The following is a 13,268-nucleotide window of genomic DNA, read 5'->3' as shown; positions in this document are numbered from 1 at the left end:
ATTTCGGCATCCTGTCCGCGACAGACGCGGAATAACTTTGTGAATCGGCTTGTCCTGGGACATTCCGCGGACTGTCCGCGGACTGTCCGCGGACTGACTGCGGACAAACCTAGGAATCACTCCGGAAGAGCGCGAAATACCTCGGAATATGCTAATCGTAGCCGGGCAGCGCGGAAACATCTAGGATTACACCAGGAATGAACGCGGACAATCAGGATGCCTTCCGGACAACACAAGTTAGGCATGCGGACAAACTGCGGACAATACCAGGAAAATGGAAAGGTATAAATTTGGCGCTGACTTTGACTTTTCCTCATTTGACTGCTAGCCGTCATTGATGCTCCTTGTTGTGCTTCCGCAGTAGCGGCTGATATTATATTAATATGATTGGTCAATATTATTTGATAATAGAATGTGACCACCAATAGTCGAAGAATAGGATTGTCTGCATGTCGACTGACGACTTATTTTTTTTGTCTCATCTGGGAGAACAATTTCTTTCTCTGCCTGCAGTCACATGGATGATATTCGCAAACGTTTTGAACCATATATATATATATATAAAATTATACATGTTGATAAGGTAGTCCACGTGTTGGCAAGATAAAAAGATAAGTAACAAAGCTGCAACAAAGTTCATGCTGTATTATTAAAATTATACATTATACATATAATATACATAAAAACATATACATATTCACCAACGGTTTATTTCTTCACAAGAAATAAACCGTTGGTGAATACAGCATGAAATTTGTTGCAGTTTTGTTACTTATATATATATATATATTCTTTATTCCCTTTTTTTTTAGACCTGTCCTTTATCCATCGTGAAGTATATACGTGTTTTGTCTGATACTTCTGTAGAGCATGCCAAAATGATCCTAATCATTAAATTTGTGTTTCTTTCTCTGATTTTTACCCTTGTGCATCTCTAACCCTCTCTTATTTTGATCACTTTTGAACATTTTCAAGGGGGGGGGGTTCAGCTGGGCTGTCAAATTGGACAATCGAGTTTATTTGCAACTAAAACAAAAAGAGAAGAAAAATTATTAGGTAATAACAACTACGAAAATCATTCAGGTAAAGAATATTTCTGAAATGATTTGTGATGCTTAATGTGCACTTAAATATATACACTCAGCAAAAACAAAAGAAAGACAGAAATTCAACACTTTTTCGAGTTCATGATTTATTGCTTTTTCTCTCATTTCACTTGAATTTTGAAGTGACAGAAAATTCTTCATTTTCCTCCATCATCTTTAGCTTTCATTGTTATTTTGGGCTTCAAAGATATTACATTGTAATGAGACCACAGGTATATCTTTGCAATTGAATTCATGCTTTTTAGTGTGATGAATTTGTCTTTTGTTCTAATATGTTGTATCATTAGAAAGCATTTACGTATGAATAACAACTTGTTCATGTTTATATAATACATTAACATTTAGCCAAAAATTCTATGCTTTCTTTTTCTGAGTGTACTTCCACCTACTTGTGATTTTTTCAGCTGGGCTGTCACATGGGACAACATGGTTTGTTTGCAAATAAAATACGAAAACAAAATAAAGGAAAATGTACTATAGTAAGTAATAGGAACCAGGAAAGTCACTCAGATGAAAAATAATTTCTGAAAAGATCAAATCAAAACAAACTTACTAGGAAGTTAGGGGGCTGATTTCACTTCTTTCTGGTTGCTTTTGGCACAGTCTCTACTACCTTCTTCTTTGCTTTCTGGGACCGGAAATTCCTTAGATTTACCTGTTCTTCATCACTAGACGAAAGGTGTGCCTGTGATGGAGATATTTGCATGGGGGCCTCGCCTCCCTTCTTGCTCATTTTGCGTTTCATTGGCATGACGCTCGCGGAAAGTGTCGACATTTTCGTGTCTCGATCACAAAATTTCCGCATAGGTTCCGGACACTTGCATATATAGATCCGCATCGGCTCCGCGCTGTCCTAAAACATTCCTGGTGTCTTCCGCTTTCATTCGGGAAGCTTCCCCACACCGCGGGATTCTTTCCGGAGCGTATGCGGAAGGAGCGGAAGGGTTCCGGACAAGCGGGACATCCTCAGGACATCGTCAGGACAAGTCGCCGAAGGTGTCAGGAAGTTCATTTCCGCGTCCAAATTTTGGTCTCGATCAAAATTTGGACGCGGAAATTTTTCTCTCTCCCGAAGGTGCGGAAACGCCCGGACATGTTTAGGACAGTGAGCGGACACGTTCAGGAACGTGCGGACAGGTTCCCGAAGGAGTGCGGAATACCAAATTTGCATTCCGGGGCTTGTCCGCGTCTTGTCCGCGCCCTAGTGGACGCCTGGTCTTATGGAAGGAACACAGTTTTACCACACTATGTAACACAGTGTGCAACACAGTGTGGTACACAGTGTCGAACACGTGTTTAATAGGTGATTTTGGGACATGTGGTAACACTGTGTATTTACCACAGTGTGAAACACAGCGTCACCACACTGTGCAATATAGCGTTACCACATGGGCCAAAACGGTAAACACATATTAAATACACTGTGAATCAAACCACAGTCTTACACACTGTGACAAGGTTATAACCACATAGTTCATTACACTGCGGTGGTCACCACATAATCCACCACACTATGGTATTCACTACATAGTCTACCACACTGTGGTAGTCACCACATAGTCCACCACACTATGGTATTCACCACATAGTCTACCACACTGTGGCAGTCACCACATAGTCCACCACAGTACACTGTGATAGTCACCACATAGTCATCAGGTGCATAAATATTTGTATTGCATGAAGGCATGGTTACTGACTAGATAATACTGTTATTGAATATGAAATTACCTTTTCATAACAAAATTTGACATTGAGTATAAAAAAAATATTAGACAATAGTTCAAAGGAAATCCCATCATAAATACTTCGAATTTAGAAGTATCATATTAATTTTGTGAAATTTAGGTTGCTTTTTATGAATATTCATGAGCTATGCACAAATCTGTACCACAGGAATACCACAGCAAAACCACAGTGTTACCACAGAAATACCACAGGAATACCACAGAAATACCACATGAAGTATCACATGCTGTACCTCAGCACTCCTACTTAAAGGACAAGTTCACCTTCATAAACATAAGGATTGAGCGATTGTAGCAATATTAGTAGAACACATCATTGAAAGTTTGAGGAAAATCGGACAATCAGTTCAAAAGTTATGAATTTTTGAAGTTTTTGTGCAGTAACCGCTGGATGAGAAGACTACTGCAGTGTATGAATAACTCAGATGTCACATGCGTACAACAATATACGGAAAATATAAAGAGAATTTCACAAAATTTCATCTTTTGAAAAAAAAAGTACACATTCCCTTGACTCGTTACCGACATATGTTATGGGTAATATTATTCCCCCTGCCTTTAGAAAGAGACAAGTCAAGTGGTCTTTAATTATGCGAAAAAAGTGAAAATATGTTGAATTTTCTTTACATTTTCTTTATACTGTTGTACGCATATGACTCACAAGCTGCAGTAGTCTCCTCATCCAGCGGTTCCAACACAAAAAAAATTAAACATTCATAACTTTTGCATCGATTGTCCAATTTTCCTCAAACTTTCACTGATGTATTCTACTTATATTACTGCATTTTCTCAATCCTTATGTTTATGAAGGTGAACCTGTCCTTTAATAGCTAATACTGTAGGAGTATAGGACAGGTTAAGTACTGTTTAAATCAATTGTCATAATTCACAGCATAACTCACCTATCAATGAGATTCTGGAATATGCGTTTTGCTTTGTTTTTGCTTCTTTTTTTATTCCAGCTGGTACTACTGTGTGGTACTGCTGTGTGGTATTGTCCTGTGATAGTCATGTGGTGTAGCACGTCAAAAGAACACATTGTGACATTTTTTTTGTTGTTGATGTAATTAAAGTGTACAAGAAAGCAGTTGTAAACACAGTTTGAATCCATACTAATAAATGTTCTCGGCACACTACCAGAAGAAATTATTGTGTAGGCCTACAAGTAACAGGCAATGAAGTGGCATATGTACATGGTTTTGTGGTTTGGAAGATGATAGTGATGCCTTTGCTCTCATTAAATATGTAGAGCATGATGGCCCATTTGTAAAGAATAGAGACAGGGAGAGCCATGCTGATGCTGGACACATCAGAGTAGTGAAACGTGTGACCATTTGTAAAGAATAGAGACAGGGAGAGCCATGCTGATGCTGGACACATCAGATGCTGGACACATCAGAGTATGCAATACCTCCTGGTGAAATCATAGGAAAGCATGTGATTTATTAGAGAAACAGGGAAGTTATAACATGTCACTTTTTGTTCTCTTTTCAAAACTACAGATACTCCTAGTAATATATCATTTCTGGTGTTTGATGTTATGCATCCGTAAACAGTATTAACATTAAATGCATGATTTATTCATCTGAAGGTTGGATAAATGACATGTATAGATCATATTCTCACATTGAATGAATCTGTTGTTCCATGCCAGTATTTGAAATTTGAAAGGTATCAACTGAAATTAGAAAAATAAATAAGTACTGAACATTTGCAACTACCGTGCACTTAAATTGTGTTGTATATTGTCCAGCTGTAAGTTATTGGTTTATTACTTCATTGGATAATAAGACCAGTTGAGTTGCTTTACAAACTTGATAGAAATATCTGGGAGTAAATGTAGTTATGAGGTATATTCTTTTAATATGATACATACATGTACATCTATTAATAAACTACAATACTTGAATCCTTTGACCACACTGGTAAAATGCTCCCCCCCCCCCAACAAAACCAGAAATAGACTGGTTTTATAAGGATTAACATGCCATGTGGTGGTACAAGATATGAAATGCCATACTGACAGTACTATAGCAAAGTTCAATATACACCACAATGTGGTAAACATGAGTCATTGTGTGTCAAAGTACTAGATATCTAAAAAAAAATAGTTTACGCTTTTGATTGTGAATAACTGAAAACCCATGAAAATACAACTTTCCACAAATTTACACAGTAGGTAGCTAATATAGGCATACAATTTTGTTGTATGCTGTTTCCCGCAATATTTTGAAACAGTACCCAACAAAATTGTGCGTTATTCAGCGGCTACCTTCTGTGTAAATTTGAGGAAAGTTAACCCGTTCCTTCCGCAATTCTCTGAGTGCCTTTAATGCCCCAAACGAGATTCTTTTCGCCCGTCGACAGAGAGGCACACAGGTTGGTAATCCAGCTGTGTGAACGCAGTCAAGCGGTTCATTGTGTCCCCCTCTCTACGGTCAACTACATATGCCCGTAAACAATGGAAATATCGATCGGGTGCGAGGTATGAATATAGCGTGCGCTGATGAGCTCTCAGAATCTTTTGTTCTACACAAAACCAGGTACCTGAATGAGGTGACTGGGGTCAGCGAACCCGCATTTCTAACTGATCTCAGCCTTGATCATTATGTACATGTTCGTACGAGTTTACAGCAGAACAAGCAAAAAACTAAATCAGGAAAATGTACATAATACTGTAAAACCCCCTTTTTTTAAGAGCAGGAGAACAAATCCTGAGGAGAACAAAACATGAATTTAGGCCACTGAAGCAGGCACCCTTGTCTTCATTTTGGGAACCTGGTAAACCAGGTTCCCGTATATCACTTGCTCCCACGGGAACCTGGTAAACCAGGTTCCCGTAAGGAACGGGTTAATTTCATTATTTTTTAGTTATTCAAAATAAGAAATGTAGTGTTTTTTTTTCCTAAACATCAAGTATGTGGATATTATTGTGTTAAATCAATGATCTGAAATCCCACTGTGTAACAACATCCCCTATGGACACAGGAGTACACACATTTCTATGTATAGCACACTGTGTGTTCAGTATGCCAGGTATGTGGATATAATGTAGGTGAATGATCTGAAACCCACAAAGTGACAACACCGAGCACAGGGTTTACACATAGTTCAATATATACTACACTGTGGTAAGCACAAGTCACAGTGTCCGGTATACCAAGTTTGTGTGGATTATGTGGTAAATGAATGACCTGAAATCCCACAGTGTGACAACACTATCAACACAGAGTTTACACATAGTTCTAAATATACCACACTGTGTCAAACATGATTCACAGTGTGTTCAGTATGTCATCTATGTGGGGATTATGTGGTAAACCACTTAAACTGAAATACCAGACTGTGGTAGCATTATGAACACAGGGTTTACACATAGTTCGATACATACCACACTGTGGTATATGTGTGTCACTCTGTGTTCAGTATGCCAATAATGTGGTACACTATGTGATCTCAAATACCACACTGTGACAACGCTGTGACCACATGATTAACACATTGTTTACATATAGTCAACTATGTGAACACACTGTGGTAACACTGTGTTTGTTCCATAAGGGATCATCCGTACCAATACTTGGGGCATATCGCACCAAGCCCAAAGTTCCAATCAACATGCAATGCACGACATAATGATTTTTGCTACATTCCAGAGTCTTTGTCAGTGATAAGCTACACTGTGTCAATATCACAAAACAGGTCACAATTCATGGCATCAAATTCTTAACACCAACTAATCTGAAAGAAAAGGCTCTTGGCTTCTCAGTGCAAACCTTATCCATGCCTACTTCATAAACTTATAAAATCATCATACGTTTTCATACTCTCTTATAGAGTATCATCCTACTCATCAAACATAAAAAGTAACACAGCAATAGGCTTTTACAAAATTATATATACTCAAAATTTTCTCTGTTATATTCACAAGCATAGCATATACCTGCATAGTGATTCATCACAACTACTTCTACCACTATCACTTCTACACTTTGTACACTGCTTCCTTGTGCTAAACATATGAAGAGTTCGGTTTCAAAAGGTACTACATCCATAATTTCAAGATCTGAGAAAAACGTGATTTTTTTTTTAAATTATCATATTTAGCAAGCTCAGACTGGAATGATATTTTGCCCTATTATGCTGCTCAATGATACAACACTAAAACCCTTCTCTGAGAAAATCCAGGTCCATATATTTATTTCTAATGAATTAATCATTTTTATATTTTTGTGGATGCAGTACCTTTTGAAACCGAAACTGGATGTAGTACCTTTTCAAACCGAAATTTCACATACCAGAGATATATTCAGTGTAATGTTATGACATGTTTCGCGAATTAATTTTTTTCCAGCAATGGTGTTGATGGGGATGGGATACAACGTCAAGGGGGCCTAGGTAATTAACAATGCCCTGCCCTATTTAGCAGCAAGAATAACAAACCAATGTGCACAGCTAATGGCCCACTTGTCCCTTGCTGACCAATATTCTTAATGAATGATTGCCATTGGTCATTTAAAGCATTCAATCAATTTTCACATGCTTCAAATGTTCTGGATCAATTGAGCATGGGGGGAGGGATCCATTTTGCGTAAACGGTTATAGATGGGGAGGGGTCACAATATCTCACCAGATGATTTCTCTCTTCTCTTTTCTCCTTTTGTTTTTCTCTCAGCAGCTTTATCTCATGATTTATTTTCTTTTTCTTCTTTGTATTATTTTTTGGGGGGCTTTTTTTCTCTCTGTGAATTCTCCCTATACGTGTCTCAAGAATACTGCATTCATTGTCTTTTTAATTCTTTTTTCAATGGAACTTCGAAGGGAAAAGGTGGAAAAGCAGCATCTGAATGTGATGTATTTTCTCAATGCTGTAATTAAATTCATTACATGAATTTCATTCTGGTATGTTCTTTATCAGGTAAGATAAATCTGATAATCTAAAAGCTGATAAAATCAAGACCGTCGATATGACCACCTCGTGACCTATACTAAACACACATTTGATATTACCTTTTTTGACATTGTATAAGTAAAAGGTGTCATTTACAAGAATGAATATGAATCTAGTTTTCAAAGCTTCAGTCACTACGTAGGCCCTACTTTCCTGGTACTTTACATTATGTACGTACGTAATGAATAGCACAGCATACCCATTGGTAAAGCACTGTTGGTAGGGATGTCAGAATTTCATGCCTTTGTATACATTTTTACAAAGTAACTTTGCTTTCAGACTAGTCGTCACACACTTATTAGCTGTGAAGCTATGTATATAAATCAAAGTCCAAACCTATGGCTCAAACTCAACCCCCATAGCAGTAACGCGCAGTAACGGTAACTAACAGTAAATGCAATACGTGGGACTACATGAAAGTCGCGTCAATTCTCCAGTCTCTCCGCGGTTTGTCCTTTGTTCTTGTCTACTGCTTTTAATTCCTGATCCTTTCTAGAGATGTTTTGTTTTGTCAATTAATTCTCCTTCATTTTCCTCCATTGCTTGATCAAAATGTGATGAGTTTTTCAAGATATTTGCCAGATTTGCGTGGTGATTTAAACAGAAAGCCAAAAAGCCAAAAGCCAACTCCTATTGTTTAAAGATTAAGTCAGTAGACAATGGTAGAGGGTCAAGTCAATGCTGCTCTCTGATTGGTCAATTTTCTGATGATGTCATTGGAGTGGATGTAGTACCTCTTGAAACCGAACTGATTTTTAAATGTAATTTTTAAACACTTTCTCTTTGGAAATTCTGCTTTTCGTTAGTATAGGTGGAAAGAGATCCTATAAATGAGTACATCAAGACCAAAAATTGGATTTTGATGGAAATGGATGTAGTACCTTTTGCAACTGAGCTCTTCATATACGCATGTGGCAAGAAAATTTACAGCTCTGCACATATAACATGTAGCTCGTTTGAATATTGCAGGGCAGAGAAAAAGGTATCTCATACTGTAGGAATTGGTGTATAAAACTCATAAGTATTCTTTACTTTCTCTGCACTGTTTGCCACAAGAGGGAAGAAAGGTTTTCGAATCTCCCTGGCGATACACAACGATATCGTTTCAAACACAATATAATATCAAAATTCTCTATCAGCCCACAAATTAATCAAACTCCATTCATACCTATTTTGATTCCCTTTGCTTCACATAACATACCTGTGTCGAGGAACCATGGCAATATCACAATATACAAAACATGTATATATTCGCCTTAATGTACATGTATAGCCTACTGGATGATGAATCCTTGGATTTGACTCAACTACTGCCATCTTGCTATAATCAAACGTCATATATGTACAATTGACGATATCACCAACAATTAACTGTTTCATAACATGCAAGTTATTTCTTAGCTCAAATAACACTACTCAAATATAATATCCTGTCTTCTACGAAATTAAACTCAACATTAGAACTTAGACATCACTGCTTAACATATGAAACACCTTCCAATTTTGTGTATACATACAACATAAAATCTTCATTCTTTTATCTGTGACATACGATTGCATGTTCTTATACATACTGTATAATACACGTTTTATTTACTACCCTAATCAAATCTGACATCCTGAATGTCTCACATAAAGTTGGTGCTTCAAACATGCAACACACATGTGTATGATCCTCTATTATTCTGATGAAAATCCTCACTTGATACAATATGCACATGCTTTCTCTAGCAGAGCAATGCATGCACGCACAACTACAGGTGTACTACATTTTATGTGGGCATAGTACGTGTACATAAAATCAGTTTGATACTACAGTGTCATCTGCGTATCAATTGAAATGTTCATGCTCAAAATTATAATTCCAACCACCTACAAAAAAAAACAGTTTAGTAAATATCCTGGCTCAAACTTTGATTCGGTCCGATTTACATAAACTTTGGTTCAATTCATCTTGCACATAGCACTGTTTTGGTCGCTTTGCTCATGACTTTGTTTTCATCACATGCGCATAAAAACTCTGGTTCCAAATACGCGGACACTGTGGTTCCATCTAACGCGCACAAACTCGTCCCATCACTGCGGGAAAATCTGGATCCATCTTCCACGCACCAACTGTGGTTTCATTCACAATCCACACTGGGTTTCCATGAACTTACATGATTCTCTCCCAGCATTTATAAACTGACACATTTCATCAAACTGGACGCGATTAAACACAAAACAAAACATGAATATCGCTTCTAATTGTGATCGCTCCAAACACATACATTTGCGCAAAGATGATCCCTCCCGACTATCACGCTCACAAAATTGGTATCCAACTAGCACATTCACCATTCATTGTGATTGTTGCTCCAACAAGACACACAGCTTTGTAGTTGGCCTTACTAGGGTTGTCGTCGCTGTCTTCACCTTAGCACGTCGGACAAGACCATTCTTGTCGGGGTATACCTCGTCAACGCGGCCCATATGCCAGGAACCACGCGGAGCAACATGGTCTGCTACGAGTACAATGTCACCCTTCTAGAGGCTGCGTTTCGGCTTGAGCCATCGTTGGCGCTCCTGGAGAGCGGGCAGGTACTCCCTCTTCCAGAAGATGTCAGTGATGTATTGGACCTGTCGCCACCTCCTTCTAGCGTAGACATCCCTGGTATTAAACTGACCAGGTGGTCCACCGACTGGTTTCATCAGAAGCAGATAGTTGGGAGTAATGACCCCCAAATCGTTTTGGTCATCTGAGTTCTGGGTCAAGGGTCTGCTATTGATTGTGGCTTCAACTTCACACATGAAGGTATGAAGTTGTTCATCTTTCTGACATGACTTCATGTGTTGTTCATTCAAGAGGGCCTGTAAAATCTTTCTGATTGTCCTGATTTGCCGCTCCCAAACACCACCTTGATGAGAAGCTGCTGGGATATTGAAATTCCACTTGATGTCATGGTCGGGATGGAATTTCTGCAATTATTTCTGGTCCATTTCACTAGTGCCTGCTTGAGCTCGTTGCAGGCGCCTACGAGGTTGGTTCAAGTATCTGACGTCATCTGTTTCACTGGACCTCTTCTGCTGATGAATTTTCGGATCGCATTAATGCACGAGTTGGTATCCGAACTAAAAGCTATTTCAATATGTACAGTTCGACAAGCTATACAAGTAAACACGACCCCATATCCTTTCCGCGTGCTCCTTCCAATCCTCACATCGAAGGGGCCAAAAAAGTCCATTCCAACGTGTCTAAATGGTGGCTCCCCGCCTTGTACCCGAGATGTTGGCAAATCTCCCATTATTTGCTCTCCAACTTTGGCTCTGTTTTTCCTGCAAACTAGACATTTTCGTACCAAGCTCTCTGTCATCATACCTACTCCTATGATCCAATGCTTCTGAAGAAGTTGAGCCAACATGTGATTACGTCCTTAGTGACCAACCTGTCTATGTATGTGCTTCAGAAGTAGCCTCGATACTTGATGATCCTTGAGTAGAATGAGCTGATGTTTAGCATCAGTGGAAATTTATGCATTACACAGTCTACCTCCTACCCTCAGCTGCCCATCTTTCATGTCAGGATTCAGTTTCTCTAGTCTAGAACCCTTTTTACTGTGATGATCATCATTTCTGCCCTTTCCAAATCATCTGACGTCAAATCAGATCGACCATCATTGATACCCATGATCTTCTGATGAAGCTTTTGTATCAATTTGATCCACCATGCCACTCTTCTTTTGAGTCTTACCCAGTCAGAATAATGCTGGATCAATTTGAGAAGTGGATCTTCTCCCTGGGTTTTCACTGCATGCAATTCGACTTCTCTTTGTTCTTGTTCATCTTGGTGTGCCTCTTCATGAGTCACTTCTGATTCAGACCACTGTTCTTCAGGTATGTCTAGAAAATATAGTCCCATGATCCAGTCACCTTTCATCATCATCTTGTTAGCCCTCAGTCCTCTCGACACATGATAAGCTGGGTTCTGTCTTGTTGGAACGTATTTCCATTGTCGAGGTTCTGAACCATATCTGATTGTTGCGAGTCTGTTAGTCTCGAAGACTATGTATCTTGCTTGTTCATTCTTTATATACTTTAGTACAGTCTTACTGTCTGTCCAATAGGTTGTGCTGTCAACGTCCATCTTCAGCTCTCTTTGAATCATCACACTTTGACGTGCTGCTATATAGGGTTGCTGCGCTTAACTCCATCTTGACGATGGTGTGTAGTTTGAGAGGTGCTACACGAACTTTCGCTTGTGTAAATGCGACATGCACATTTCCATGCTGGTTTCTTTGTCTCACGTAGCTAACCACACCATACCCTTCCTTGCTTGCATCAGCAAAATGGCGGAACTGGACATTCTTCACCTTCCCAAAATTCAATGGTTTCATGCATCTCGGGACTTTCATTTCGTCAAGATGTTTCAATTCGCTCAACCAATTCTCCCAAGCTCGTCTCTACTGATCTGGTATGAGCACATCCCAGGTAAGCTTCGCCTGGCACAACTGTTGCAGGATGATTTTTGCCCTCATGACGTACGGTGCTGTGAATCCTAACGGATCGAAGACAGAACTCATTACTGACAAAATGTTACGACGGGTAGCCTTTCCATTTATCTCTTTCAGCTGGAATCCTAGCTCGTCGGTTTGGGCATCCCATCTTACGCCTAGTCCTCTTTCTAAAGGCAGGTTGTCATGCGAAAGATCGAGAGTTTTCAACTGGGGTGACTGATCCTCTCTCTGAATGGATTCTAAGACCTTTCTTCGGTTGCTCATCCATTTTGTCAGTTTGAATCCACCCTTTCCCAACATCTCCTTCACATCATGTGCAAGTTGAATCATCTCTTATTCTGACGACCGTGAGGTTAAGAAATCGTCAACATAAAAGTCACTGCATTCTGCCTCTGTCACATCAGGTGGTACATGACATCCATTATCTTGGGCAGTCCTACTCGCACAACTGGGGGACGATGTTGCTCCAAACACGTGGACCTTCATGCTATAGTGAGCAGGAAATGCAGTCATATCTGCCCCCCCCCCCCCAAGGAAAAACGCAGTATTTAACATTTTTGTCGATTTTCACTTTTTTGCATACATATAGTCAGTGGGCAATCCTTGTTCATATGACATATTCAGATTTTTGAAAAAAAAAAAATGTTTGGAAAGCTACTGCCAAACGCAGTATCTACACTTAACTTGCACTTTCCCCAAGGAAAAACGCAGTATCTACGTGATGAATACTTCCCCAAGGAAAAACGCAGCATCTACAAAGCTAGTCTTAATTAACAGACACTCTTATTTATATATGTTAATACTTTACCGGTTCTGTAATTTGAACGTAAATTACTTTCTTTAGTTGTACTTGCTCAATAATAAGACATAATGTTCAAAATATCTAACCGAAACAATAATGATTAGTAAATATTTTGATGAGATCGTGATCCTAATATAAAACACAGTGTGTGATGAAGACTAACCGAGT

Source organism: Diadema antillarum, unplaced genomic scaffold, assembly GCF_040938485.1.
Source record: "Diadema antillarum isolate AM-2024a unplaced genomic scaffold, OU_Dant_1.0 seq00001055_RagTag, whole genome shotgun sequence".
In the NCBI taxonomy this organism is placed as follows: Eukaryota; Metazoa; Echinodermata; class Echinoidea; order Diadematoida; family Diadematidae; genus Diadema; species Diadema antillarum.
The sequence above is the reverse complement of the archived record's forward strand: the minus strand, read 5'-3'. Positions refer to the sequence as shown.